This window comes from Salvelinus sp. IW2-2015, linkage group LG4q.1:29, assembly GCF_002910315.2.
Source record: "Salvelinus sp. IW2-2015 linkage group LG4q.1:29, ASM291031v2, whole genome shotgun sequence".
Lineage (NCBI taxonomy): Eukaryota > Metazoa > Chordata > Actinopteri > Salmoniformes > Salmonidae > Salvelinus > Salvelinus sp. IW2-2015.
The window spans coordinates 50,552,716-50,557,051 of NC_036842.1; the positions used below are offsets into that span (position 1 = coordinate 50,552,716).

General features: G+C 38.1%; 1 long non-coding RNA gene across 1 annotated transcript; it reads right to left on the minus strand.

The window, feature by feature from the left end:
* Positions 1–479: 479 nt before the first annotated feature.
* LOC139027554 (uncharacterized) lies at positions 480–1,595 on the minus strand. The gene is made up of 2 exons (XR_011479666.1): positions 1,252–1,595; positions 480–1,115 (listed from the first exon to the last, which is right to left on the minus strand). It is a non-coding gene; the product is annotated as an uncharacterized lncRNA (long non-coding RNA).
* Between the last annotated feature and the right edge of the window lie 2,741 nt (positions 1,596–4,336).

Sequence of the window (4,336 nt, forward strand, 5' to 3'; positions counted from 1 at the left end):
TTTAGATGAAAACCCCATCAGTCCTAACTTGCCATTATGAAATTTGAATTAAATAATGCCAATAATACTTTCAATTCAACTTTTGCTTTCAAAAGCAGCTCAAACATAGAATATATAAGAATGTCATTGAATTCTACCAGGCAAATATACCTTGCATTATAGGGAAATAATGCATGCTCTTGAATGCCCTTCAAGCCAATCAGAAACAAGTATTTAACAATGCCATGGTATAAATATAAATAATTACGCTCAAATTGAAATATCATGAAACTAAATACTGAGGATTTCTATCTTCCTAATCGAGGTGTAGATTACATCTCACATTTAATTGTTCGAATCAAGGCTGCATGGTATTTCTGTTCATGTAAGGTGACCAGATTTCTGAAAATAAAACCGGGAACATTTCCAGTTCGGCGGTCAATATATCTTTAAAATATCCAATGTTATTATCTATGAAAAAAAAAAGAAAAGGGGGACAATTCCGGTTTCATGTATTTAGTCTAACAAGCACACTGTGATAGAGAAAACAACTATATTACCGAAACACTACAGACAAGACAGAACTGTCCGATCTGAACAGCCATTCAGTGGTCCTGGTAGTCTGGGTAGAATAAGAGCAGAAGAGAACATGAGCAAAATTTAAAAAACAGACAATAGTCTATGTGAAATACTTAACAACATAATAAAGAAATAAGACAATGACGTGATTGGTAACTACATAATATAACTTATACCAACCTAATCTGTATATTTCTCAGAAGAATGTATCTTCTTCAGGATTGCTCTGTCTTTGGCCAGCTTCTCCATGAACTCCTGGCAGGGGAGGTTGAAGTTTGTCTTCACAATAAGCACGGCCTTGATGGTAGGAACAGGGAACCTATTTCTTGCTGCTGTCCATATATCATTCATTCCGTTTCTTGGAAAGAGCCATTGTACCTCCTCTGTCTGCTCTTCTTACTCTCTTAATTTTTTCTTCCGCTCCAATCTTTCTCCTCCTCTTTTCTTCACTCGTCTTACTGCTCTTTCTTCCTTTCCTTCTCTTCAAATGTCCACCTCAATCTTCTACAATCTCCTCGCTTCACTCCCTTCATTTTTCCTTCTCCTTCCTCTCCAATCTTTAATAATAAATAGTACACTATTAGATAAGATACTTTGGTTAACAGATTCCCATTGCTTGCCTCATTTTTGTATTTTATTTCAAAAACATTGTTTGGAATAATAAATTGGCAGGCTCTGTAACCATATCTTAACCTTTCCTCCTCTATCTCACTCTTCTTCCTATCCAGTCTTCCTCCTCTCCTTCCTCTCCACTCTAGCAGAAAACATTATGCTAATGTTATCCATGAAAATTTCAAAATATATTTTCACACTACTTATAAATGCCAAACCATTAAAATTGTACTCTACAAATAAATATTCTCATAATTAATTGTGCATTAATTTGATATAATCATATTTTCAAAACAGCCCGTCCACTGCATGTATACATGTGAACGTTTTTTAACCTAGCTACCATGACAGTAGCTAGCTAACCTAGCTAGATAACTTAAACGACATAGCTAATGTTAACTAGCATAACCTATTTTCAACCTTATAGAGCAGATCATCTATCTATATAATAAAGTGTGACATTATAACATCACTAGCTAGTATCTCAAACGATTGTTTGAAAATATGTTTGTGGTGATGTTGTGGATTCACTTTACACTTGCTAGCTTCTGGCTGAGTTTTCCACAGCAGTTTTCTGTAAAACTAGCGCCCAGAAAATAGTTAGTAGAAGAAGAGTGAGTGAAGCTGCTATATCGAGCAGCCCCCTCTGCTGGACAAAACAAGCACAACGCGATTGAGACGTCAACCGGTAGGCTCTGCTGCCCGGTCTTTCTTGCCACGTAAAATATTATTTCACTTTGCAGTCTGTTTTTAATGCACTGTTAAAAACGGGGACATTTCCGTGGACAGCTTCAACCGGYGACTGTCCCCGGAAAACGGGGACGTCTGGTCATCCTATGTTAATGCAACTCCATGCAGCCAATGGCAATGTCCGCTTTAGGTAAAATGCCTAGAGCCACTTGTGGATTTGACAGCTCTAATGCAGTTTCACCTCCAGCACCTCCAAAACAGACACTGCCAAAACAACCGCTATGCGGATGTTGGTTAAAGCAGATTTGATTGAATCAAGCCCTAAGTCAACCATGCGGAAGTTGCTTATTCCTGTTCATATACCCAAAGTCTGGTGAATGCATTACTCATGGTTTAGCACAGTTATTGATTTGTGTGCTGGAACATATACAATTATGTTTATGATCTGAACATACAGTGTCKTTTATTTTATTTATTTATTATATATATATATAGTACCATTCAAAAGTTTGGACACACCTATTCATTCAAGGGTTTTCTTTATTTGTACTATTTTCTACATTGTAGAATAATAGTGAAGACATTAAAACTATTAAATAACACATATGGAATCATTTAGTAACCAAAAAAAYTGTTAAACAAATCAAAATATATTTTAGATTTTAGATTCATCAAAGTAGCCACCCTTTGCCTTGATGACAGCTTTGCACAATCTTGACATTCTCTCAACCAGCTTCATGAGGTAGTCACCTGGAATGCATTTCAATTAACAGGTGTGCCTTGTTAAAAGTTCATTTGTGGAATTCCTTTCCTTCTTAATGCATTTGAGCCAATCAGTTGTGTTGTGACAAGGTAGGGTTTGTATACAGAAGATAGCCCTATTTGGTAAAAGACCAAGTCCATGTTATGTCAAGAACAGCTCAAATGAGCAAAGAGAAATGACAGATAKAACTATCTTCATTATCAGAGAGACAGAGAGGGAGTACAAGCAGTCGAACGAGCGAACAGACAGCAGTCACAGCACAGACWGGCATTATTGCTGAAAGCAGGCATATTGGGCTGATGTGATGTTTCCCTTGAACGGTGCAGTACAGCAGTAAACATTGATCCTCTACTGAAGACTTCTATTTCCACTGGTCCCCATGGTCGTCCTGCTCCATCTCCAATCCTGATCCCAAATCTGCTGACTAGGCCTGGAGTACCAGGCATTCAATTTGCCTGACACACCTTTAGGCACTGAGGTGCTTGGGCTCAAGCAAGCCGTGCAAGCAAAGATGGTCCTTTTGGGAAGATCAATTTCATGTAGCCTACATCTCTGCATTTTTTGACGTAGAGTTCCATACTAAAATTCTCCCAGAGGAAACTAAATAATTAGATTTGTCACCTAGATTTGTCATTCTCATGATATGGGTTGCAGCTATTCTTGATTTTCTTTGTTTGTGTATTGTGTGAGCTTTTGTATTGAAGGGAAGAAACATGCCTCAAGCCTCAACAAATATACTCATACATTTCAACACTCCAAGTAAGGACAAAATCCAAATCACAAATACAGTGAGGGACAAAACATCGGTGGGCCAATTTTTTTTTAATGCATAACCTCCATAATGGAAATCCGTTGTCCAAAAATGTTACATAGCGCTTAACATTCACTTGAAGAGGCATATCTATGGGGTATTTTATGGGAATTTCCACCTCCTTGCTTGCTGGATTCCCGAAATAAGATTTGTTCAGATGGAAAAGGACAGAGAATGTTCTTTCTCTTTCTCTCTCTGGGTTTTCTCACCTTAAGCAATTGTGTCATGGTATAACTTGTCATTGTGCTGAAGGTCACCTTGACAGGTATTTTTCATAATTCGTGTCCCCTGGTTGTTGTCTATTCAACCCTGTGACCCTGTCTTGGGTTTGTCATGGTGATGGATGACATGTCACTGTGCATCTGACTCATTTGTGACAGCCATTTTATAATCATTACATGAACCCTGACACCTCTTGGACATAAGTATGGAGAGGAGATGCCCACCTTATGATTGTGTGTGTGTGTTGGCTACACTTAGAGCATTTGCCATGCAATATGCAGAAGAGATATTCCGATGTGTTACTGGCTGTGTGGGCTGTAGATTAGTTGTGGTTACACAAGCACAAAATTGTGGTGCAATTAGTATTCATTACCAACTTCTAATCGTTTGCATCTTGCGGCATCATACAATTCACTTCCCTAATTCTTAATGGTTTTATGAGAGAAGTCAAAACAAAAGATCTGTGAAAAGAATGTTTCAAAATTGAGAAATGACTGTTCCGTCTCCCCTCGCAGCCTCATACCTAATAGTCAAGCTCCTCAGTAGCCTACATGGAGCTAGATGGAATACTGTAAAAGGAAAATTAAGCAATGATTTTGGATGCAATATAGTAAAACAAGAGTGGAAGATGGTTCGGTCAGGAGAGTTGGAGGCGAGATATTTATTGGCAGTGTAGGCCC